This window comes from Phoca vitulina, unplaced genomic scaffold (genome assembly GCF_004348235.1).
Source record: "Phoca vitulina isolate PV1807 unplaced genomic scaffold, GSC_HSeal_1.0 scaffold26, whole genome shotgun sequence".
Classification (NCBI taxonomy): Eukaryota; Metazoa; Chordata; class Mammalia; order Carnivora; family Phocidae; genus Phoca; species Phoca vitulina.
Window position 1 is genome coordinate 6,434,030 of NW_022589729.1, and position 27,314 is coordinate 6,461,343.

A 27,314-nucleotide genomic window follows, 5' to 3' on the forward strand; every position below is an offset into this window, starting at 1 on the left:
ATCTGGTAAGTTCACTTTTCCATTCTTATCTTGTGGCTCTCCCACCTCACATTTCACAGACGATCCAGAGGGAACCAGGTGAAAATTACTTTAATTCTACCCGTGTGCCTGCATCTATATTTACACAGTACAGTGCTCTCTTACTATAGGTAATATTCCCTCCGTTTCCCTCCTGGATCCCATTGCCTCTTGCCTTCTAAAGGACTTGGCTGCTCATTTAGCCCTTCCTTGTCTCCACCACCAGTTGTCCCTTTCTTCTGTGTCATTCGAATCAGCACATAAGCTGGTCTTAATAAGATCCATCTTTTAGAAGACCTCCCATTTCCCAGCACCCTCCTCCCTCCTCTTCCTACTGTCTCATGTCTGCTACTCTTAAGAGCACCTCTTGAAATCACTGTCTATACTTGCCATCTGCCTGTTCTCCTCTCAACCCATTCTAAGCAGACTCTATCTCCCACCATGTGTGATACTGGGCAAAGTCACAAAAGACTCCCCCATCTGGCTAAATCTAGTAGTTGATTTTCTGTTTTGACCTTACTTTGCTTATCACTAGCTTATAATGTGGTTGTTTACTTTCTCTTGTCTTCTAGGGCACCACACACTTCCCTTCTTTCTCCCACATTGTTGGTAACTTCTCCTCTCTTTGGATGGTTCCTTGTATTAACCAGGTCTTTTTATATTGATGCTTTGACATTCAGGGTCTTGCTGAGAATGAAGGGACTCTTCCTCCCAGGGTTCAGTAATAAATAACTCAGCCCTGAGTGTGCCTTTCAAATGCAAACCACTCCATCCAAATCCCATACCCCCCAACCAACTTCTTTCCTGGGGTCTCACACAGCCCTTACACTCCAGGGCAATATTCCCCTGACATAATCACCTAGGGCCACGTACCAGACAACTAGGGACAGTGCCTATACCCCAGAGCCTACTGAGCTTATTCAAACTAGCCAATCCTAAACTGGCTTACCCTGCCGAGCCCATTCTTTTGCATGGAAACCATAGGAAAAGCTCTTGCCTACAGTTTCCTTCTAACTTCCTCTGCCTCCTGATTGACTCTGGTACTTCCCATGTGGCACTGCACAGTGGGCCATACTTCCCATTTCTAGGGATCTGTGAGTGTAACAAAATTCTTTCTTTGTGACAGTCATTTCCGTGTCTATATGTCTTATCATACTTGACTAAAATAAGGGTGCCCTTCAAACACTCTTCTTCTTTCTGACCTTTAAATATTGAAGACTATCTGGGATCTTCCTTGCTCTGCTTCTCTTCTCTACTTACCCACCCCGCAGCCCCCCAACCACAAGGATGATCCAATTTATGTGTATGGATATGGCCTTGAATGCCAGCTACATTTGCTAATCACCCTCAAATTTAAATATCCAGCCTGACCTTTTCTCTGAGGTCCAGGTTTATATATCCAATAGCCTAGCTGACCTATTTATTGGGTGTCCAGTAGGCACCTCAGACTTAATATGTCCCAACTGAACTACCTATTTACCCTGCCCTTCTCTATCCCCACCAGATCTGTTCTTCATACTCAAGCTTGTTCCACTGAAATAAATGAACTCACTTTCTACCTAAATGCTCCAGCACACGAGACCTAGTAGTCACCCTATAGATCTCTCTTTCTCTTCTATCCCACAACCCGTCTGTGTTGGAGGAATTCTATGATGAGTCCCAGTGAAGCACATCCTTATATAATCCCCTCTCCCTCGAGTGCTGGTGGAGCCTATGATTTGCTTCTAGCCAATGAAATATACCAAAGGTGATGGTCATGCCTGGGATCTCATTACGCGGTATGTATCTCTGACTTAGCAGACTAGAGCAAGAGATTCTCCTGCTGCCCTTGAATAAGTCAACTGTGGTATCATAAGAGGGCCATGTGATGGAACTGCAGAAACCTCTATGAGTTTAGAGAGGTACCTGGTGGACAGCCAGCAAGAAAACAGGGACCTCAAGCTTATAACTGCAAGGCATCACATTCTGCCAACAACCACATGATAGAAGAGGACACTGAACTCCAGAAAGGAATACAGCCAGATTGGTACTTTGGCTGCAGGGCCTGAGCTCACAACCCTGCCAAGCTGTGCTCGAACTCCTGACCTATAGAAACTGTGAGATAATAAATAGGTATGTTGCTTTTAAGCTGCTAGGTGTGTGGCAGTTCATTATGCAGCAACAGAAGACTAAAACTCAATCTCTCATCAGGTTCTGGTGGTTCTACATTGAAACCATCACGATCCAGCCACTGCTCAGCACCACCACCATGATCTTATCCATTTCATGGTGTCATTTCTTCACTGCTTTGCCAGTGTTCGCTCTCATCTCCCTGCTGCCACTCTTGCCCTCCCACGGCTGACTTATCAGTTTCCAGAGGATCAGATTACACGACAGTGATGTGCAAAACCATCCCGATCTGGCTTTTGCCTCTCTCTGATTTCTTTATGGCACCCTTTCCCCAATGCTGTTGTCGTATGGGTCCTGCTGATCTCGCTGTTCCTCAAGCATGCCAAACCCATCCCTGCCTCTGGACTCTTGCACTTTGTTGTTTCGACTACCTGGAACACTTGGGTAGCCCATGACTCGTCTTTCCCCCTCACTTCCCCCTCATCCCAAGTGACACTGCTTTAAACAGGCCTTTGCCAATAAACAGATATGAAGTAGCCACCTTGTTCTTCACTCTGTAACCTGTTGTCTTATTTTTCTTATGAGCTCTTGTCACTACTTGAAAGGAATTAGACATTCATTTATTTCTATTACATAATTTATTTATGGTTTGTCCCTTTAGAATTAAAGCTACAAGGGCAAGGATTATTTGCTATCTAGTCTCTGCTTCATCCCCAATAGCTAGAACAGTGCTGGGCACAGAGTTTGCCTCAGAAATGCTTTGTCGAATGAATGAGCTCACAAGCCTGGTTCCCATGTCAAGATCTCTGTGTTTGCTTCTCTTCTGTTTGGAATGCTTGTCCTCCAGACCTCCACTTGGCCACCCTTTATCGTCCTTCAGGTTTAATTCAACCCACTTCCTCAGAGGAGCCTGTTCCTGCCAACCTTCCACTCCCTGTCCCCACCCCTGTGACTCTAATATGGAGGTAAGCAGACCTTTTCTGTACAGTGTCAGATAGTAACTATTGACAACTTTGTAATCTTCGCAGTGTCTGCCCACCCGTTGCTGCTGTTGTAGTGTGGAAGCAGCCATAGACAATTCATATGTGAATGTTCATGGCTCTGTTCCAATAAAACTTTATTTATGGACATTGAAATTTGAATTTTGTACTATTTTTACATGCCATGAAATATTAATGTTCTTTTGATTTTTGGCATTCATTTAAAAGGTTATTTTGTGGGCTGCACCCAAATAGGCCTTGGCCCAAAAGCTATAACTTGCTAACTGCAGCTCTAGTTTATTTCCCTCCTTCATCGTTACAGTGCTGAAACTTGTCTTACTTGTTCATTTGTTTTTGTGCTTTGTTTTCCCCTGTTAGGACATGGCCACCTTGAGAGCAGGAACTCCATCCTCAGTGCCTAGAACTCTGCCTGGCTAACTCCCACCCAAGCTAGAGCTGCCCCCAGCAGGCCTTGCCCTCTCCCCAGACCCCTGTTTTTCCAACGGCTTAATACCTTCCTCTGTCATGCTGATAGCTTCCCTCTTAGGAAGTCAGGGTTCATCTCAGGAAAGGGAGCCAGTACATTTGGCGTCTGGTTGGAATAAGAATCCCAGTTTACAGTGAGGAGGGATTTATCTTAATCATGGCTGAAATTATTCTAATCACATCCCATTCACTTCAATTAATAAAGGAGTGATTGCCTGCCATAAATAGTATGAGCTAGTCATATACTCAATCCTGACGATGGCTAGGGTAAGACTGACAGCACTTTATTAGTTACATATATTCACACTCTGGGGGCCCAGGACACTACATGCCATGCAGGGCCCCATGAGGGTTGCATCCGGAACAGGGAACCAGCAGGGGCTATGGGAGGCAGGCTTTGTAGAGGCATGCAAACAGGTGAGGTGACCCTTGTTTTCCCCAGGAGGATGCAATTGGCTCGCTTGAATACTTCATGGGCTAGCAGAGAGGAGAAACCTGTTAGGTTGAGGACTGGGTGGAATGCAGCTGGTCTGGCTGATAGAGGACCTGGAGGGTAGGGGGGCCTTTCTTGCTGGTGGGGCCATATTTGGTGAAAGAAGGAGAACCATAACTAAGACCTTGGGGGCCCTGGGAGGTTCGGAGATGTAAAAAAATGTCATTGTAGGTCTTGCAATATACTAGTGCAAAGCTTCAAACAATAAATATTTGTTGAATGAATGAATGAATGATTTCACTTACCCTTCATTCAGAATCAGTTATGTACCTAGCTCTATGTTAGCTGTGGTGGACAAAAAAAGACTAAGGCACAATCACATATACATTATAGGATACTGAGCAGTTATAGGGGGAGTGATAAAGCCAGGATGGATGTAGCTAGGATGGATGTAGGTCCCAGGATTTGTCAGCAGGCTTCTGATGGGCCAGCATCTGCGTAGGATGGAAACAGAAGGTGGGCATTTCATTGAAGTGGTTCTATTCTTTTGTTCTCATCCAATCATCCACTCACCCAGTCAGCCAATCATCCAGTATTTGCTGAGGGACTCTCATGTGCCAGGCTAAGCAACTGAGTTTTTACTGTTTTAAATCTAATCCAGGAGACAAACTCCAACCATGCAACAGAAAGGACAAACTACAACTAACATATGAAGAAGAATGCACTAAGGTTTAAATAGTCTCCCTGAGGATCGTGGGAACAAAGAGACAGACATGCTGTGTTCTCACGTGGGTGTGGGGAGGGTGGGGGGCACCCATAGGGTCGCTTAGAGTCAGGGGAGTGGTGTACATGGATTGGCAGGAGTGAGAGGTAAGGCAGTCCAGGCATGCATCATGCTCTGGTTGGTTTCCTTGCTAAATAGATTTTTCACAAGGAAGGGCCATCTCCCGTCCAACAACTTTCCCCTGTTGGATTTATGCAACAGTGGACCACCCGCGCCTTTGTTTATGGAAGTATAAGGCTGTGTATGCAGCTGAATTGTTGTCAGACAAAAACTCTCAGGGTCCAGAGCCTGGTCTTCACCATAAAATGGAGGCAGGAAATGGGAGCTACAAGCTTCTGGCTCTCCTAGATCAACTTACTTTGATAAGACTCTCTAGTCTTCATTTTCTCTTTGTGTGGTGGGAATTTGGATATATATTAATTTATCAGATGTTTACTGAGCATGTGCTTTGTACCAGGCAGAAAGCCAGGGTCTGATAAAAACAATGATAGTAACAACAAACACATCTCCATCTTTGAAGAACTCGCAATCTGATGGGGAGAAATAACAGCACAACAAAAAATAGCAAATAAAATTCAGTGTGATAAAGCATAAGATATTGACTGTCAAACCAGAGAATTCAGTTTTTTTTTTTTTTTTTTTTAAGATTTATTTGTTGGGGCACCTGGGTGGCTTAGTCCGTTAAGCATCTGTCTTCAACTCAGGTCATAGTGTCAGGGTCTTGGGATTGAGACTGTGTCAGCCTCCGTACTCAGTGGGAAGCCTGCTTCTCCCTCTCTTTCCCTCTGCTGTTCCCCTTGCTTGTGCCCTCTCTCAAGAGTGAAAGAGAGAGAGAGAGAATGGGGAGGAGGGGCTTAGGGAGAGAGAGAATCTCAAGCAGACTCCCCACTGAGTGTGGAGCCCGGTGTGGGCTTGATCTCGCAACCCTGAGATTATGACCTGAGTCAAAATCAAGAGTCGGATGCTCAATGGACTCTGTGACCCAGGCATCCTGAGAATTCAAGGTTTTGATTCAGGCATTTTCTAGCTGTTAGTCATTGGAAAAATAGGTTAACCTGTTCACTCTTTTCTGAAATGAGAATAATAGGATGACTACTTCATAGTGTTATTGTGAGAATTAATATTGTAAGAAATTTGGGCAGTGTCTGCACATGGCACTCCTTATTCTTAATCTTGTTATTGTTTCATTGTGATAGAGACATGTTCAGTGTGCAAAGAGTGCATATAGGTTGGGCACCTAATAGGCAGGATTCATAGAAGTTTTCCTATAAGTGGCGATGCTTGAATTGAGTCTAGAAAGAAGAGTAATGGTAACAGCTAAAGGGTACTGAGTACTTACAACAGGCAAGCTACCATTCTGAGAATGTAGCATGGATGATCTCTTTTGACTCTCATAATTCTCTGAAGTATATGTGAATATTATTTCCATTATTACGGATGAAAGACAAAGAGGACTTAACCAGGCAGAGAAGGGGACTATGGGGAAGGCATTTTGGACAGTGATTCTGATATGATGGTCCAGGGATAGGAAAGAACAGCAGATTAATGGGACTGGAAGCAGTGCAGTGTGGCTGGAATGAAAAGGATGTGTGGCCAAGTGGTGTGAGATGAGGCAGGCCAGACAATTGCTGTCGTCTGGAGGGTTTACTGGACCCCTAAATGAATTGTCTCCAACCAAGCTCCGGCCATCCACTTCCCATTGTATTGATGGGAAGCAGATGCCATTGGACTCTTCATTGGAATATGTGCTCTTCCTTTATAAAAACACATAGCAAGGTTCTTGGGAATTAACAGAAGGAACCATTCCAGAAAAGACTGGACAAAGAGACAAAGATGCATGACTGCTAGTATCTCTCTTTTTACATTGTTCAGTTCGAGTGATTTTAAATCCAAAAGTTAAACTCACATAAAGATGAGCTTGATTTCAAATTCAGAAATATGTGCACAAAAGTGGTTCTGTCTTGACTCTCTGATCTTCTCTGATGATGGTTTTCTTCCTAGGCCTTGTTCTGATTATTTTTCAGTCCCTTGACCCAAAACAATGAAATACTGACCTGACTTATCTCTAACCCTCCTATGAAGTTTAAACAAGCACTAACAGGCATTTTGAACTAAGACACATACAAAGAAACCGGCGAAAGGAACAAACTGATAGCAACAAACCCACAGAGAACTGGAACACAAAAGCCCAACACTAGGTCATGTCCACGATTTAGGGCTGGTGCTTGAAAGGCACAGCAAACTTCTAACTGATAGGAACCCTGAAGCCACTGGATCAGGTGGGTAACACATCTGAGAACAGATGGCTGGGCGGGCCTGGTTCGAAGTCCAGTTCACACTGCAGTTTGCAGATCACCTTGTTATAGAGATCTTTGTCACTAATTCTGAAGTCCTTAGTCAAATTGTAATCTTTATCACTAAGTAAATGCTAGACCCTGACATTTGAAAGAGGGAACTATTATTACCCTTTATTGGTGATAATGCAGAAGTTCAGGGAGGTTCTAGGTTGGCGAAAATCACCCAGCACACTTGGCATCAGCCGGGGACTAAGAACCAGATGTGGGAGAGCTGCCTTGTAGATGCCGGTGGCAGGTAGGAGAGATGATGATGAGTTGGCTGCCCCGAATGACTCAGCATGTAAAACAATTAGCCTAGCCCAGTGCTGACACGAACAGTGGGTGATTTGCAGTTTCTAAGCCACTGGTGAAGATCAGCCAAGCCAAACAGTTTCTTGGTGAGGGAGCCTCAAGGGGGTGCATGTCAGGGCGGTCACACTCTTCATTAAAGATGAGACTGGCCAACACGTGGAGCCTTACCCGGAGATGAATCCAAATCTTCCAGGAAGACTTTTCCTAAGAGAACCAGTAGGCAGAAGACATGCTTGTGTTGTTAGATCATGGGACGAAATACATAGAATCAGAGGAGATATATATATATATATATATATATATATATATATATATATATGCTAGAATTTATGCATATATATATGCTAGAAAGAGCCTTGTTTGTGTGTCTTGGAAGCTGCTGTGTTTGCTACTGTTTTTACTAAGTGATTTTGAACTGTTCTCCTGTGAATCCAACATGATCTCAAAGAAGTTCCTTAATTACTGGGGAAAGAATCAATTAGGCAGAGCATGAAAAAGGCGCAGGGACTTTTATTCTGCTGCCCATGTATTAACTCAGTAGCTCATCCAAGCCACAATCATGACATGTTTCTCTGCATGTGCTCGTCATCTATCATTTTTAGTCCCAACATTGAAAACTCTCTGTGCACAGAGATTGTAGCATTTCTTACTCAACCATTTTGCATAGAGAGAACTCAGCGCTTGGTGGGTTTGATGAACAGAGTCTTGCAGTGCAGAGGCCCCAGGACCACGGCAGAGGCTGAAGATGGTGGTGATGCAGAGAAAGCTGGTGGGGGGAGTGTGGTGGGCAGGAGGAGAAGAGCAGACTTGGCACACAACACTTTGTACAACCTACATGGTTTTTGACTTCCATGTCCTATGTCCTTGAATCTGTGCTCAGCTTCTCAGAGGTAGGGGACTTGCCTCCTAGTTTTATTCCCAGGGCCATATCTATGGCTGCCGAATGCCCAAGGATTAACAATTGCCCAGGAAGGCCATAAAGCATGACCTGAAATTGAGAAATATACAGGTAATCATAATTGCCTTTCTTGCTCCCCTAAATTTTATGATTCATTTTCTTTTTTTTTTTTTTTTAAAGATTTTAAAATTTATTTTGAGAGAGAGAGAGAGCATGAGTGGGGGAAGGGGCAGAAGGAGAAGAGAGAGAGAATCCTCAAGTGACTCCCTCCTGAGCGTAGAGCCCCATGCAGGGCTCTATCCCAGGATCCCGAAATCATGACTTGAGCTGAAATCAAGAGCCAGATGCTCCACTGACTAAGCCACCCAGGCTCCCTGAGTGATTCATTTTCTAATAAGGGAATACCCTATCTATTCATTTTCTCTTGATAATAGCAGTTGTAAATATAAGGACCACTTGGTGGTGTTATACCCATTTCAGGACACTCCCCACTTCTGGATTATTCTGTCACATACTAGGCACTCAATAAATATATGCTATGAAAGAAATATATAACATTAATTTCAAAAACAGTAAAGAAAAACAATGTCTATTGAACAGCAAGTTTGTGCCAGACACTGTGTTGGAGCCTCCATGTATTTTTCATTTCCTTCTCACTAGAACTCCCTGAGAATAATTGTAATGTGCTGAGGAGGCCATGGATCAGAGAATTTACAATGTTTTCCGAAAATACCTCCACCCAAGGAGCCAATTTTTGAGCCACGCTTTGTGTTCAGGTAAGGTTTCAAAATCCAAGGTCTTTCCAATATGGTGCTGTAGCCAACCACATTGATAAGCTTATGTTTACATAATTGTTGCATTACTGGTGTTGAACATTCCAACCGGTATGTATTATGAATTCCTAGAATGCAACGCGTGTAACACAGAGCTTGTCCTATTCTTCAAAAGTCTTCATCTCCTTTTAACTTCCATAATTTGGTTTAAAGGTACTACTTTTCTTCCCATCACTCTAAGGCAGGGTTTTCCAGCCTCAGCACCGTTGACGTTTGGGGCTGGATACCTCTTTGCGGTAGGGGGCTGTCCTGCACACTGTAGGATGTTGAGCAGTGGCCTTGGCCTCCACCCACTAGATGCCAGTAGTACCCCCAGCATTCCAGTCGTGACATTCAAAACTAATGCCAGACGTTGAAAAATATTCCCTAGGGCACAAAATCACTCCCAGTTGAGAACCACTGCCTTATCGTGAAATTCTTTTTCTCTGTATCCTCTTTTTTCCCTCTTTTTAAAAATACTGTATCCATCGCTCAGGCCTGTTGCTTCTGTCCATGCAATGTCTTGCATTCATACCTTGTGTTTTTATTGCTCTTGCTTAACTCATGCCCTTATCTCTTCTTAAAAGGTTTTCCTTGCCATTGGTATTTATGACTTCCAACTTGTCCTGTACGTGGGTGCCAAATTAATCTTCTTATCAGTCATGACACCTATCTGCTGAAACATCTCAAACAGCTCTCTCTTGCTAACTGAACACATTTTCGACTCTCTGAAGTTGTTGAGCTGCGCCTGTAATTAGTGGGTGAGTTTAAATGTGGGAGGTTGGCTTCATGAAAACATTGTAGAAGCAGATCAAAGCCGCTAATGGGCTTCATCAGAAACAAAGGTGATATTTTATATCTCCATTTATTTTATAAAACCCAACCTATAAAACCTTCCCTTCCTTGTAGTTTCAGTAGGTTTGTCCTATAAAAACCCTTGAACCTGGTGTCCACTGAAGGGAAGTACTTCAGATGACCAATTCCATTTCTTTCATGTGTTTTTTTGTTTATTCAGGTTTTCTATTAAGCAAATCTTGGAGATAATAGATATTATTTGTTATGTAAAATATGTTACTTATATGTATTTTTATTATATATTACATATAATATTTATAGCATATATATAAACTATATTTAAGCTAAATTTTAAAAATGTATTGGCGTAAAGCTTTATGCATAAATCCTCTTTTAAACCTCTGCTTTATCTATGGATATGTCCTTTTTTCCTCTAAATATTGTTTAATTATAACTTTTCTCTACTGTTTTTGATCCATTGTGCTAAATCTTGTCTCTTTTATTGTCTTTTTTGGAAGTATGAGCTTCAGTTTTGCTGTTCTTTTGTTTTATTTATTATTAATTTTTAAATTTGTACTTTTTATTCTACTTATTTATTATTTCTTTATGTTCTACTTCATTACATATTATTTCAGAGTTTTTTTTCTTTTATTGCTTTGGTTTTTAGATTTATTCTCTTTTTTTCTAGATTTGTGAGTTGGATACTTAATGCATTATTTTATTCCTTTTTATTTTAAATAAGTGCACCTTCTATTTAACAGGAGGTTTGCAAACTTTTGGTTCCACCCCACTGAGACCTCCCGGAAAGAAGAAAGATTTTCCAGATTTAGGGAGCCTCCTGTTCTTGACTTGCTCAGGCACAGTCTATTCTGTCATATGCTTGGGTGACCTAATGCTTGTAAAAGTGTGTATCTGTCTGCCTGTCTCCATGCTGAGTAAGCGTCAGTTCCCCTGAGAATTTAATGCCAGGGAAAGGTCTTCTGAGGAAAAATAAGGGTCTCTTGAGGACCTATGGTGAGCAAGATGCTTTACACATCTTCAGGACAGAGATGACTTTCTTTCTTTCTTTCTTTTTTTAAAGATTTATTTACTTATTTTAGAGAGGGGGTGGGGAGGAGCGGAGGGAGAGAGAATCTTAAGCACCAGCACGGGCCTCGATCTCACGACCCTGAAATCATGACCTGAGTGGAAACCAAGAGTCAGATGCTTAACTGACGGCGCCATTCAGGCACCCCAAGATGAGTCTCTTCATTTTTCATAAGAGGGAAGTGAGGCTCAGAATACATAAACCATGAATCTTGGGTCCTACAGTATGTAATTAACTTGGGATTCAGACCCTGGTCCCTCAGACTCCGAAGCCCGTCATTCCCTCCCAGGTCAGAGCCACCAGCTGTCTGTCACCAGAACTCTCTGGCTTTCCCTCTCCTGCCTCAGCAGCCAATGTGGCATAGCCTCATTTAATGTTCGTAGGTAGTAATCATTGTCTTTATAGTTCTTGTGGAATTACCTCTCTCCTTTTATCTTAGATTATTTCTCATCTTTCTGATTTTTGTTTGTAACACTTGCTGAATCTGTTTGGAGTTTTTATTGCAATATGCCTCCAATGCCTCCACTTATTTTAGAGAGCCTTTGGAGTTTCTATTATAAAAAAGTCACTAATAGAGTCATCCTATCTTCAGCTCCTTATTTGGAGTTAATAAATTTCTTTGCTCCAATCGAATTTTACCTGGGGATTCACTTGCCAGATGCTGCTTCTTACTGTATTTAACTTTCCATTTAGCCAGAGGCCGGACACCTGAGAGCCAACCCTTCTCCTCCCCTCATGCCGCCATACGCAATTAGTCGTCTGGCTCTCTTGACTCTACTTTCTTATCACCTCTATGTCTCCCTTCCTCTTTCGCCAGTTCAGGCCTTTGCCATCCCTCTTGACTATTGCAACTACCTTCTTACAGATCTTCCTGCTTCTGGTCACTTTCTTCTTGCCAGAGGCATTTCTGTAAAGTGCCTATCTGATAGATTTATGTAATGCCCTGTTGGTTCGTGTGCTTGAAAACATTGAATAAAGAGCAACCATTTCAGGGGAGCACACAGACTCACCTGAGATCTTGCCTCTGCTTACCACATCCACCTGGCTTTTTAATACTCTCGAGCTCCCTTTTAGTGCTATGGACTTCAAGCTGCTATAATTTCTTGAGAATGTGGTGTTTTCTTGAGGTTTCATACATGCTATCCTCCCTACCTGCGTTGCTACTCAGCAGCCCCAAACACATCAACTCAAATGATTCTGTTTGTGGAGCTTTCTCTGTGCCTCTATCTGCCTCGAATATATTTAACCTACCCTTTTATGTTAATCTCAGATACAGTACTTAGCTGTAATTCCACTCATCTTCTGAGAAAGTCTAATTGGCCTTTGTTTATGCACCTGTCTTCTCCACGCGTTTGTGGCTTCCTTAGGCATCGGGAGTGATATGGGGAAGTGCAGAGAGGGTAAACTGGTGCCCAGCAGGCCAGATCTGGTTCTACAAAGGTATTTGATACGCCTTTCATAGCATTTAAAGCTTTAAACAATTAGTTGTCAACCTGGGAAAGGGATTTCATGTAGAAATCAAACTTCTGGCTTTTCTTCAAAACTCAGAAGGTCGGCATCACAGGGCCCTCCTTGCTCCATAGCTACTATCAGTTGGAGCAAGGCAGGTGCTCTCAGGTTTGCTTCCCTGATTTATATTCCATATCAGGTTGGCTGGAGGCACTGGAGTTTAGAAACCCTGAGGTGGTGAGAGTAGGGGCTTTGGAGTTGACCTGGGTTTTAATTCCAACCTTCCCATTTGTTGTGGATCATGTTACCTTGGGAAAGTTTCTTAACCTCTTTGAACTTGAGTTGATTCACCTCCAAAAACTGTCTAAGAGTAGGATATGCCCCAAATGGTTTTGTGAACTTTAAATGACAAAATGTGCACAGAGCACTTAGCTTATAGTAAGCACTCAGTGTTACCTGCTATTTAGATATGATGTCATTATTATTTTGGGAATTCTGCTTTATTTGTCTTGTGTCTCCAGAGTCAGACTTTCAATTTGTGTGATAAATATCAATGAATGAACGTGAATCTTTTATTTCACCAACTATGCTGTGCATTCTTGAGAGCAGACAACAGGACTGTTCTTTGTAGCTCTGAGCCAAGTAAACATAGTAGGTATTCAACAAAATTCTCTACATGGTACCCTTGTGCACTGGGGGTGGGCAGTATAAATGTTTTAGAAACTGTCAAGGATGCTTGTACCTTTCGGATTTCTGTGTCCCTCAGGGTAGAATCTATAATTTCTAGGTCTATAGAAAACTTTACATGTCATTTTCTCAGGGAAACATTCCCTAGCCCCCAGAATAGGTAATCATCCCTGTTGTATGTTCTTACTGCATCTTACACTTCTCCTTTGCAGTGCTTTTACTCTTGATCAACCAGGCATTATCTTTAACGTATGTTTCATCTCCCAGACAGTAGAGTCCACGTGGCAAGGACTCACTGCTCAGCACACAGTGGCATTTGGTAGAGTAAGATAATAGTGATAAAGAGCTCAGACTCTGGAGCCATGCTTCAGTGGGTGATGGGGGTACAAATACCCACCTTGCAGTGCCGCTGTGAGGATTAAATTAGGTAATTAAGGTAAAATCCTTAGACTAGTACCCGGCCTCCAAAAGCACATGTAAATGCTTGGTAAGCTTACTTTAAGTAAATATTTGTTGAATTTATAAATGAACAAATACAGGTGCTCATTGCCCATTGCTATCTGGGTTAGGGCACAGTGATCTAGCAGGGACCAGTGTCCAGCCTCCAGCACGCTTGGCCCTTGGTCTGCTACATTTATGTACTATTTTCCATGCCCCATATTGCATTTGTGTGTAATACACCGGGAGTTGCCGAAGCCAGTGGGTGGCCAGGCACATAGACGCTGGCAACCTCCCTTATAGCAAAGAGGCTTGACCCAAAGTTTACTGGGATTTCAGTGGCCTGGGCAATAAAGCTGGAAAGGAAGCTGGGAAGGGGCTGAGCTGGGTTTCAGAGTGTTAACCTGATGGAAGAGTTGTTTTCTTAATGGGCAGATAAGAGTATTAGTTTAAGACCCAAAGATTAGAATAGACTAGAAGAAAATCTAATTCCTCGGGTGGAATAGAGCGGCAGGAGTTTCTCACAGATCCCAGGGTAATGGTGACGCTGCCAGCTCAAAAACCACACTTTGGGGGTGAGGGTTTAGATTACAATTTGTATTTATTTATCAGAACCAATTGCTACAGAGAGAAGCAATCAAGGCCAAATCAATTTGGGTTTGCTGGAAGAATTAACAGCATGTGTTTTAGCAGAACCAGTTTGTGATTGTTTTGACCTGAGTGGCAGAATCCCATTATTAAGAGGATTGGGCTTTTTAAGTTATAATGAGAGAGCTGCTTCGGTGTATTTTGCGGCACATCATTTGAGCCATCCCACACCCGAAGTGGTATTATAAGGAGGCACTTTAGGCTAGCATTTAACTGTCAGGTAGATTTAGGTTTCTGTTGTGGAAACACCTTTTGAAATAGAGAAATAGGAGAAATAGAATGTCCCATGTGATATGAGGATTAAGACAGTTGGAGGTGAAATATATGTAGGGTTAGAATGCAGCACAGAAGGGGAAAAAATTCCAAACCAAACCACCCAAACCCAGTAGGCCTGCCATTTAAGTTGGAGCCAAGAGAGCAGGCTTGCGATCAATCTTCTAAAGCCCCTGCATTCTGAAGGCAGGAGAAATGCTAAAGTTAGCATGTGTGGCTTCCTATAAACTGGGAGTAATCTAAAACAGATACTCTCCAAGGGACACTTCCAATGTTTCCTGGCCCTGGGCCAGATACTTCAAAGCCCCATTATCAGTGAGTTGTGGTCCCCCTCTTGGGAGAGTTAGGCGATGCTCTGCGGAAATGTCAGCCTGGGATCACAGTTTCCTCTCATTTCAGTGCAAGGAGGTCAAAGTTGCTGAGGGCTGCCCACACTCTGCCGGCGGCCAAGTGGCCGACTCTGTAGCTTTGGAGCTCGCCTTCAATTTCATCCTGAGTTAGGATGCTATCTGACAGGAAGCAGGATTTGAAATGGTCTCTGCTGGCTAACTGATGATTCCTCTCCAGAAATCTGACTGCCAGAAACCCTTCACCTTGTCAATGAAAAGAGCACAGAGAGGTTCAGTGTCCTTCCCTTCCCTCACTCAGCTCGGTGTTTGGAACGCTCCCAGTTGAGCTGGTCGGGTGCCAGCACTGGGCATCCATGCAGTGCTGAGCCTCATATGCTAGTCAGCTCATGGGATGGGGAATCTTCAGAAGGCTATTTGGAAAATTATAGGACATGACACATTTCTATTTCCCCAGTCTCTAGAGCACTCTTTTCATTTATGATCAGTAGTCCTTGCTCTAATTGACATGAATGGTAGAGCTGAACTTTCTCAAGCCCAAGAATTTCAGTGAGGACCAGATGTCCTCTTTTAGTTCAGTAAGCTGGGGGTGGTCTAAAGATGAGACCACATCCACATAGCATGCCAAGGTCCCGACTACATAAGGTTCCCTCTCTTGGCCTTGGGGAAGCATCAAGAGGTTAAGATGGCTAATTGGGATCCAGAAAATTATCCAGTTGTTGTTGTTGTTGTTTTGAATTGATTGATTCTTACTTCTTGGGGACCTGGGTAGAGAGAGGAGAGAAATAAAGGCATAAGGGGCATAAATAGAAAAACTGCTCCAGGCCAGGTAGTATCCATCCTTTAATTTTATATGGGCTTGCATGGCAACTTTGAGTAAAAAGAAAGTATCCTTGAGTGGATTCAATATTACACACCATCGTCAAAACTTTTGTCAGAGTTTTGTGTTACCTAGTGTGTCATTAGGGTAAGTTCTTGGAAAAGTTAGGAGTTTTGTCCTTAAAAATCATTCATTCTCTTTCCCCAGTAAGAAATGAGCTGATAAAAGAGATCACATCTTAAGGCTTATGGATATTAACATCTTTTTAGAACATTCTTTTTAAAAAAATTTGTTTGAAATAAAAAAAAACCCAGATTGAGATATAATTTATATACAGTAAATTACACATATTTGAAGTGTACAATTTGATGTCTTGACATATGTATATGCTTGTGAAACTATCACCACAATAAAAATAATGAGCCTATCCATCATCCCCCTAAATTTCCTCATGCCCCTTTGTAAACTCTCCCTCCCACACCTCTCTAAACTCCCCCATCATTATGCAACCACTGATCTGCTTTCTGTCACTATAGATTAGTTCGCATGTTCTAGAATTTTGTATGAATACAATACATACTTTTTTGGGGGGGGTCTGGCTTCTTTCACTCAGAATGATTATTTTGAGATTCATTCATGTTATGCTTGTATCAATACTTCATTCATTTTTATTGTAGCAATATGCCACAATGTGTTTATCCATTCACCTGTTGATAGGTGTTTGGGTTGTTTCCAGCTTTTGGTCATTGCATCATGCTATGAACAAACTAGCTGCTATGAACATTCCTATTCATGGACATATGGTTTTACTTCTCTTGAGCTGGAACCTAGGAGTGGAGTGGTTGGATCATAGTAAATGCTTAACTTTTAAAGGAACTGAATGCTTTTAAAGAAATGTCAGTGTTTTCCAGAATGGTTGAACCATTTTATAGTTTCACCAGTTCCTCCACATCCTCACCAACACTTGGTATAGTTAGTCTTTTTAAATTCAGCCATTTTAATATGCATGTATTAATATTTTATTGTGGTTTTAATTGGTATTTAATAACTAATGATTTTGAACATATTCTTGTGCTTATTTGCCATCTATATATCTTCTTTGGTGAAGTGTCTGCTCAAATCCTTTGCCTATTTAAAAAAAAAAAGTTGTTATTTAGTTTTGAGAGTTCTTTACATATTTTGGATACAAGTCCTTTATCAGACATATCTGAAAATATTTTCCCCAACTCTGTGATGTGTGTTTTCATTTTCTAAACAGTCTTTCCAAAAGTTTCAAGTTTTGATAAGGTCCAAATTATCATTTTTTCTTTTATGGATCCTTTGCCTGATCCACAGTCACAAGGATTTTTTTCTATGCTTTTTTTCTGTTTTATAGTTTTAGGTTTGCATTTGGGTCTATAATTTGAGTTAATTTTTGTATATTGTGTAAGGTATAAATTAAATTTTATCTTTCTATGTGTGAATATCCAATTGTTCCAGCATCATTTGTTGAAAATAGTATTCTATGTCAACTGAATTTTTTTTTTTGTCATTTGTCAAAAATCAGTTGTCATTATATCTAAGACAGATATGGAACTTATTTTGTTCCATTGACTTGTTTGTCTCTGTTGAGGCTGATATCACAGTGTCTTGATAACTGTAACTTTATAACAAGGCTTGAAATCAGAGAGTGTTAGTCCTCCAACTTTGTTCTTTTTTTTTTTCCCTTCAAAATTGTTTTGGGTATTATAGGTCATTTTCATTTCTAGATAAACTTTAAAATCAGGTTGCCAGCTTCTGCAAATAAAAAAAACTGCTGGGATTTTGAATGGAATTGTATTGGAGTCAATAGATGAATTGGGGGAGAACTGACATTTTATTTTATTTTATTATTATTTTTTTTCTAAAGATTTTATTCATTTATTTGACAGAGAGAGACAGTGAGAGAGGGAACACAAGAAGGGGGAGTGCGAGAGGGAGAAGCAGGCTTCCCGCGGAGCAGGGAGCCCGATGTGGGGCTCGATCCCAGGACCCTGGGATCATGACCTGAGCCGAAGGCAGATGCTTAACGACTGAGCCACCCAGGCGCCCGAGAACTGACATTTTAATATTAAGTCTTTCAACCCATGAACATATTATATCTCACCATATACTTAAATTTGATTTAATTTCTCTGCAGTGTTTTGTAGATTTCAAGTCTTGCACCTATTTTGTGATATTTATTTCTAAGTTTACATATTTTTACTGCTATTATAAGAAGTATTTTTAAAATTTTAATTTGCAATTGCTTTTTGCTAGCATATAGACTTATAGTTGATTTTTGTACATTGCTCTTGTAGCCTGAGACCTTGGTAAACTCACTATATCTAGTAGATTTTTATAGAGGCCATTAGATTTTTTTTTTATAGACAATCATGCTGTTAGAACCCCCTTTAATACTAAGACATCAAGACTAATACAACTTTAAAAGTAGCATTTTTGGGGGGCGCCTGGGTGGCTCAGTTGGTTAAGCGACTGCCTTCGGCTCAGGTCATGATCCTGGAGTCCCAGGATCGAGTCCCACTTCGGAGTCCTTGCTCAGCAGGGAGTCTGCTTCTCCCTCTGACCCTCTCCCCCTCTCGTGCTCTCTCTCTCATTCTCTCTCTCTCTCAAATAAATAAAATCTTTAAAAAAACCCAGCATTTTTGGTACATGAATATGTGAACTCCATTAAAGCTGCTTATGGAGAAAGGTGAGTGCTTTAACAGTTTCCTTCTGATGATGGTCCTGAAGGTACTGGAAGGTGATGAGTGGAACCGAGGGTCCTTGGCAGACACATGGATCCTGTGCCTTTGATTTCCCTGCCCAAATGTGGATGATCTCCCTCTCACTTCCTCCAGCCCAGGGTGGTGCTGGAGTGTCAATTCCATTTTACAGTCTTACTTCATGTGCACTTGGAATAACTCTACAAACCACAGGAAAACCCTATATGGGCGATGGTGTACTAGCCTGCATTTCAAATCATGGTTTTCAATTCACTGATAGTTTCAAAATTTAGACTCTTTTTTAAAAGAGAATAGGGGGAAAAACCCCAGCCATAGTACTTTCTCATCTTTATCCTTTCTTTGCAGTCCTAAAGGTTTAAGATAAAAATGAAAGTTTTCTTTTCTTCTTCTTTTTTTTTTTTTTTCTTCCTTTGTGGGGAAGCTTGTAGAGGGAGCTAAACCACATGGTGAAAACTCACGTGGAGACTGAGCTTTTGGTGCATTTATTTTTGCTGGCTCAGGGGGGCATGGTAATTGACGGGTGGAATCCCTCCCCTCCCAGGTGGTGTAGGCACATGGAACATTGCCCCCCTCACCTCATCTCCTCACACTTGTACATATGCACTGTCTTGTATTACCTGCAGAATCTCTCTGACCTGCATGTGTATTCCACATTCCCTATCTCACGCTCCTCTCCCCCATCGTTCCTGGCTCAATGTGTGTGTCGATGATGCTGCAGACAGTAGGCGTTAACTCTGTGTGTGGTTCTGGCAGAAAAGGCAAGATTAGAAAAATCCTATACATGTGTTCATGAGAACACCTTAGCTTTAGTGTCTATCATCTCTAGGGCAATGGAAACCTGACAGAGGAGAGGTGGCCAAGGAAAAACATTATGACCATCCATTGAGCATATTTGGGGAGGGGGTTGCAGTGAGGATAAGAAGGTCTCTGCTAGCATTCATGTAGTCAGCAAATATTTTTGAGTGCCAACTATGTGCTAGCTTCTATGCCAACCACTTTGGATATTCAGTCAGCAAAAGGGACAAAAATCCCTGCCTTCTAAAAGTTTATCTTCTAATATGGGAGCAGGTGGGGCAGAGAATAAATAATAAATGTAATAAATAAATACATTATATAGTAGAAGGTAACGATTATATGGAGAAAAGGAATAGAGCGCTGTTGGCAGGAATCTGGAGGGAAGTGGAGAATGATTACAATTTTAAATAAGGATTGCAGCATACAGAATGATATTTAAGCGGAAGCTTGAAGGAGGGGAGAGAGTTCGTTATGCATAAGAGCTGTTTTGTCCAGTGTGAATGATATAAAGTGGAATCTTGCCTGGCATGTGTGAGGAACAGCAAGTGGCTAGCACTATGATACTGTGAGTGGTCCAGTCCAGCTCAGGCTGATAGCCCTAATGTGGGAAGAAATTGGCTTGAGACCAGAAGATGGGTTAGATGTCTTCTTTAGGTCCCGTTCAGTCTCCAGTATCCTGGCTTTTGGGTCCCTCTGAGGAGGGTACTAGCCTGTGCTTTGATCACACCGTGTGTTACACTCCATTCTCCAGCCATTTCATTAAGGTACAATTGGGTGAGAGTGAATAATGATAGCAGCTTCAGTTACAAAACTAAGCTCGGGTGTCCTTAGAAGTTGTCTCTGGGGCTATGTGAGATGGGGTGGTTTGGGGGGGTGGTGTGTGGAGGAGATGCTCTTGCCTGGCAACTGTTCTGAATATGCTCGGTAATGACAACGCTTTGGCCTTTTTTCAAGATCCAAGTACAGTGTATATGATGGGTGAGAAAAATAAAATATAACTGACAATCTTGGGTCAGCCATAACTTTGAAGGCAATTCTCAAAGTGAAGTTCCAATTCTCCAAGTGAAGTTTAACATCAGTGGGATTTTAGGGAGTGTGTATGCTGCTGCCCAGGGGGCTACTTTAAGGAGACTACTGATTTGGGGTCAATAAGCTATGGAGCTTGACTTGATCCTCAAGGAAGGAAAGTGTTTTTAAATTTTAAATTTTTTAATTTTGAACATCAGAGGGAGGACCATCTCCCTTTCAGACCTGGAGTACTTACAGCATCCTGGTTTCCTGAAACATGGAGGTGGTGAAGTAGGGGTCAGACAGCTTAGGCCGCAGGTCAACTAGAGGGAGGGAACAATACCTCCACTGTGGTACTTGTGCATTTCTCATTATTAGAATACTATGGCTCTTGTGTATTTTAAAGAAAATGGTGTGAGTCTGTAGGAGATGGGGTTGTATCTTCAGAGGGGGTGATGGCTTTTCTGATATGAGGAAGAGTTACGGTTTAGGTCAGAAAATGGTACAAGAAGAGAGAGCATGAAATGATTTCAGGTGGGAATTAATTCAATTAATCTAATGTTTGGTCTTAAGCATGGGTGAAGATATTGAGACCTTTCAAAGGGGGCTGCCAGGTGGTGGGGCCTAGCATGGTAGCTTCTTTGTGAAAATAGGCTAAAATAGGCTAAAAGTGAGCAGGGAGGAGGCTGTCCAGTTGTATAGCCCTTTGGGCTTGAGGGTGAGTATCTCAGACAAAGTGTACAGTTGGGACAGAGTCTGTTGAGTCCCGGGCCCAAGCAAACCAAGGTAAGATCAAAACCCAGCTTCTTCGTGTTTCTTGCTTTCTCTGTTAATGAAAGGATTTGGAAAATTTGAACTATGCTAAGTGGGGACCAACAGTATTGAAAGGAAGGCAGCTCACCACCGGGGCCAGTGAAGTAGTAGCAGTGGGGATACAAGTCGAGGCCTTGCAGGGAAAGGGGCAAAGCCAAGGATCAGATCAAGGCTGCAGCTCGTTCACCTCTTTGCACCTGGAGACTTGCTTTCTCAAGCTAAGAACCCCCAGTTGGCAGTTCTGACTTTAATTTGATTGGGAAAGCTGAGATTCCTTTATAAGGGCTCATATCTTCATTTCCAAGTCAGACCAATTCCATTTCCAATCCTTAGTTTGATAAATGACACACCTGGAGCTTATTATCTGTATGCGGTGCTCTGTTAGTGATGTATTTCTTCACAGGCTACGTCATCACGAGGGTTCTTGATTAATTCAGTTTGATGGTTGTCGGCAGTGGTGTGTGGGGACCCCCTTGTGTGGCTCACAGGAGCTGATGATGCATATCTCTATGCATTTCTTCACTCAATGACATCACAGGTGTAGCTGGAAATTGTGGTGGGTGTGTTTGCATCACAGAAACCATCAAATTGTGAAAGGCCCTGAAAGACCTGAGTGTTTAACATTTATCAGCACAATTTTGTCCTAGTGTTTTTTTTCATTTTTAATAGAAGAAAATATAAAATAAAAAATATTTCTTTTATGAGTCCACAGGTGGCTTAAAAAAACAGCTACCAAAAGTTTTGGTTATTTGGATGGTTGCTCAGTTTTACTCACAAAATAAGAGGCTTTTGATCAAAGATCTTAAGAGTCAGTTAAGAATTTTCTAGGTATCTTTGTGTCCTATTTTTTCGGATCGCATGATGAAATATTTGGAGTATTTGAAGTCAGAGAATCCTGGACTGGAGTCTTAACCTACTGTCTTCAAGACACATGACAACAAATGAATTCGATTCTCCACGCTTTGGTTTCATTACCTATAAAATTAGAATAAAAATAATTTTTACATGTGAGGCAGCTTTGCAGAACTCTACAGCTGGAATCTGCTCTCATTACCCAAATACCTTTAGTAGGTAGTAGTATTGTTATTAGATCTATGTGGTCAAATTTTAAGGACCAGTTTACTTTTTCCTAGGATAAACAAGTGTGTGCCTTTTTTTTTTTTTAAGCTATTTTGGTCTTCTACAATAGCCAAATATTTGGTTGATGAAACTCTTCCCTTTTTGAACGGTTGCAGAGAACATTCTTTGAGTCTGAAATGAATAATTGTTTAGCATTACCACTGGACTCATGGCAACAGTGTATGCTCATCCCCCTGCTGATTTGCACCCCGTGCGATGGACGATAGTAAAATATCAATTCGTATGGTTTCCGAGGCAGCGGAAACAAGGGAAGCTCTCCACACTCATTTGCCTGCCCCACCCAGTCCCCTTCTCAGACTGACTTTCCTCCTTCAAACTCTCTGGCGTATAAGTGCTGATAAGGGCCTAAATGCAGGGGCGCACGTCACTGGGAATGCTTCCTGCCCATCAAAGCTGTGATCCAGGCCACCAGTTCAAAGATGTCTGACTTCCTTCCTTATCTTTGGAGCCTCTCTCCGCTCTCCATTCCCCACACCCATTTCCAGCCCTGCTATCTACTCAGTTTGTGATCCCATTTCGCTCTCTTCTCTGGCTTTTCAGGTTGTTGATCCATATATTATGTTCTCCTTCTAAACACTGTAGTGTTTACTTTTCGTTCACTTTGTATTCAGTATGGATGATTGGTCTTGCTGTTGGCCTTGTAATTGTTTCGTTCATGTTCACTTTGCATTGTGAACTTGCTGTAAACTTATGTCTTCTTCTCTACAATCTTCCCAAGCCTTTGTTTCCTCATCTGTAAAAAGAAAAAAGAGGATGTTAACACTCTCAGAACCACAGGGATTAAATGAAATGATAGATACCCAAGGGCCCTTCACATGGTGCCTGGCATTTGAAGCTGCTCAACAAATGGGAGTCTCCTCCTCTTCCTTTGCTGTTCCCCTTAATGCCCAAGGCAAACTTTGTTGCCAACGAGGCAATCAGCAGATTCTTTTGGGGTGAATGATTATAACACCCATATGGTTAAGAACTGGTTCTTCAGTATGGATGTTTGCTTCTGTGTTTTCTGGCCTCACACCCATCTTCCTTGGGAAGGAGTGTCTTAGGGAGAATACATTTGGGGTCAGGAAGTTTGGGATGAGGAAGTAGGTCAGTCTCTGTTTATGACTGTGTGGGGGGCGGGCAGGTGAAGGAGTGATGGGGGTAGAGAGGAGATTTGGCAGCCTATAAACACACTCTGACCTGCTTCTTCACAATGGAAGTTTTACAGGGAAATCTCCTAACTAGAAAGCCTGTGTTTTTTCAGACTTACATACGCCCGCTTCTAGGATTCGGTAGCAAAGGGCTCATTACTGTGCCTGTAAGCCACGTTCTCCAAAAAGAGATTGATGAAAAAGATGATTTTTAAAATCTCTATATACTTCTTTTTTGTGCCTCTTAATTGATTCAGAACTTGGGCATGGAAAACAGGGGTTTTTTGTTTGTTTTTTTAAACAGTGTTATTTTAGTATCTCTAGCAATCTGTTCTTTCATTTTGTGGAATAGAAAATTATATTTGAGTCACAGCATCCTGTTTCTGTTACTTTACTTTCAAAAATTTATTTTAGGGGTGGCTGCGGGTGCCTGGGTGGCTCAGTTGGTTAAGCATCTGCCTTCGGCTCAGGTCATGATCCCAGGGTCCTGGAATCGAGTCCCGCGTCAGGCTCCTTGCTCAGTGGGGAGTCTGCTTCTCCCTTTGCCCCTCCCCTTCCCCTGGCTTGTGCTCTCTCTCTCAAATAAATAAAATCTTAAAATAAAAGTTTCTTTCATATGAATTTCACAAGTGTTTCAGAACCAGTGGAAGCATCATGAAATGTTTTATAATCCAAAGCACCCTTCATTCTCTTGACTCCACGTAGATGAATCTTTTTCTTTGGGTGTCTTTCTAAAAAATTTTGGTGCGTTTCTGCCAATTGAACTATTAGAATGATGATTGCTATGTTTTTTTTTTTATTTTAATTTTCATTTTTACTTAAAAATCTTCCTTCAGCATCCTCATCCTTCTTCAAAAGACAAGATTTCACTATGGAACGTGGTGAAAGGCCAACGTTGTCAGCCTCTGAGTGATTATAAAATGCTTGGGTGGACTCTTATCTGTTTCCCTTGATTCCGACTCTGAACCTCTGTGTAGGGTCACAGAGAAGAGCGAATGGGAAGCGGGTGATGAGCAATTAAAAGGCAGAATTGAGGAGAGACAGCTAAATAGGCTTGTGACTGGGGATTGGGAGAGCAGTCTGTCTCCATGCCAAGCTGCTTTTTCATAACCCACAGAGCCTAGGACAACTGGTCATCTTCATGTGACACTGGTGGGGAATGAGTCACAGCTGTTGGAAGAAGGGGAGTTTGTTAAGCAAAGGGATGTGTCAATGCTGTGAGACAGGCGTTGTTCTGTGGGGTTTTGATGGAGAGAAAGATTGGCAATGAGCCATTGACTAAAGTGCTCTACTCTAGGCTAAAAGAGAAACACAGGGGACTTCACTCTAGAGTTTTAGTGGGTTTTGTCTGAGAGCTCATCTCAGAGCTGAGGTTGGGGAACTGACTCCAGAGCAAATGGAGTGGTTTGCATTGCTGACAAGTGTTCTTTCAGAACCATGGCTCTGTCCGTCACTTATGAGATCCAGCCACTTGGTTAATGACAGATCAAAAGAACACAAGTTACACAAATTGGTCTAACCTACATAGTCCATCCAGATTGTTGCTTCACTGAACCCTGTCCATCAAAAAACAGACAACAGTGTATATTCTTGGGCTCATATTAATTAGTTAATAGTTTATTCGTTTGACATTTTTTGGACTCCTGGCATTGTGCTTGATGATGCAAATATAAGAAATCAATTAGCTGTGGCTTTGGTCTGCTCTTGAGGGAACTCACAGGCTATGAAGGAGAAAGACATGCACATAGATAAACCACAAGCTTCTACAAATCAAGAACAAAGTGCATGGGAGTTCAGAGAGAGAACTGTGCTGTTGCTTTTCTAGGAAAACTTTGACCAGAAATGCGTGCCATTCCTGAAAACTGCCTATGAGTTAAGAATCAGTGGAATGTGCCCTACCTGCTTCATGGGGTTGCCTCACCCCGAATGAACTGTATGAACAGCCTTGCTGTGAGGATAGTCTGCTGTGGGCACCCATAACTTTACCATCACAGTAATCACTAGAAAATTGAAATAAGCACGTTCTAGGAAGATCTATGCCCATGAAGGAGTCGCCTGAGAAAAAGTATGTTGGGACTACAACTGCTGGAGGAATTCCATTTTCAAATATATGTATAAACCATGCACACCCAGATACTGGGTGACTTCCTTGCAAGTAGCAGAGGCTAATACTAATTCTGTGGCGTCTGGGAGTACCGAGGTTCCAGTTGTTTAGGTCCAGGAGGAGAAAGAGAAGATTTTATTCTCCAGACACTTCTTATCAGATGCAGGGTTGGAAGTATCCCGATAAATCTGGCACTAGTTAAACATCTGCTGAATTAGATGCTCCCATGGGAAAATCCGACCCTTGAGAACTTGGTCTTTTTATTTGTTTTGAGAACCTCAGTTGCTGAACTGTACAATTCCTGGAAGCATCTTGACAGCATGAACTGATTATGAAGATGGTGTTGTAGCACTGAAGTTCCGGTGCCTTAGGTCATTAGAGTTCTTCCCTGTGGAAGGAGCGGTTGGGACATTTGTTGAAAGGATGATGACATAAAAAAAACACCATTTGCCCCAAATCTACGATTACCACAGCACCACCACAAGTGGCTTGCCCAACCGAGGTGACTTTTCACAGATCTTATTGGAGTCAGTGTTCCCATAAGTAGCCATTGAGCATGGAGGTGACCTTTCAAAATGCGGTTTTATTTTTGTGGTTGTAAAAATGTGGCAAGTCATTATAAACACGAAACCAGGGTGCAGCTCTGTGATCCCAGTGGAGGGGAGAAGGAAGGAAAGTCCTTTGCCGGAGCATCCAGTAGGGGTCTCACACAGCCAGTTAGCATTGCTTGCATTTTAGTGCCGAGGAGGCTGAGGCGCCAGTAAACTGAGTCACAGCAGGAAGTGAACAGTTCACTGGGCTAGGACTTAAAACTTGGAATACAGACCCAACTCTCATTGCTTTGCAATGTAATCTTGGGCAAGTTATTCAGTCTCTAACCTCTGTCTAACATTTCAGCTGAATAATTGGAACATAACTATTACTAATACCAATAATATATTACATTAGTGTACTAGGGTATGCTTTATGAAGGGTTTTCAAATTCGTCATCTCATTTGTTCCCCACCATGTGCCTGTGTGCTCTCTGGAGAGATGGCACAGGATAGTGGAAAGTGCTTGAGTTGTGGTATGGGAGAGTCTTGGGTTCAAATCTGGACTCTGCCTTTGCTGTTTTTGAGATCCAGTCTTTTCCAATAAAATGGGGCTAAAGTACGTATCATGAAGCCCATTTGTGAGCTCTGAAAAGGAAGTAGGTAGAGTGTGCTTAAAAAATGGTAGTTTCGGCACGCCTGGGTGGCTCAATTGGTTGAGTATCTGCCTTCAGCTCGGGTCATGATCTCAGGGTCCTGGGATGGAGCTCCAAGGTGGCTCTGCACTCAGTGGGGGTCTGCTTGAAAGATTCTCTCTCCCTCTCCCCACCCCCGCCAGCACATGTTTTTTTTTTTTTTTCTCTCTCTCTCTCAAATGAATAAATACATCTTTAAACAATGGTGGTTTCTGTTAATGTCCCATTTGAGGGGTGAGAAAAATGATCCTCAGATGTTATGAGAGCTCCTCAGAAGTTGCCCACATGAACCATACTAGGCAGGGAGGTAAGGAGCTAGGAGTGTGGGCTGTGGGTTTAGTTGGACTTGGGATTTAGTTCTGGCTTCATTTCTTATGGGCCGTGTGACACTGGGCAAGCAATTCAATCTGAGTTTTAGTTTCCTTATATATGAAATTATCTGTAAAATAATTACGTCAGTAGGCAGGTGAGGGGGATGATAAAATTATAAAAAGCACTTAGCTAAGTGTCTGTCTCTTCTTTTTCCCTTCCTTCCTCCCTCCCCCCTTTCTTCCTTCCTCCCATTTGTAATATGGGACATACTTAGTACATTTGGGGGGATCATACATGGCCTTTATTAGCAGAACCAGCCTGATGTTGTAAA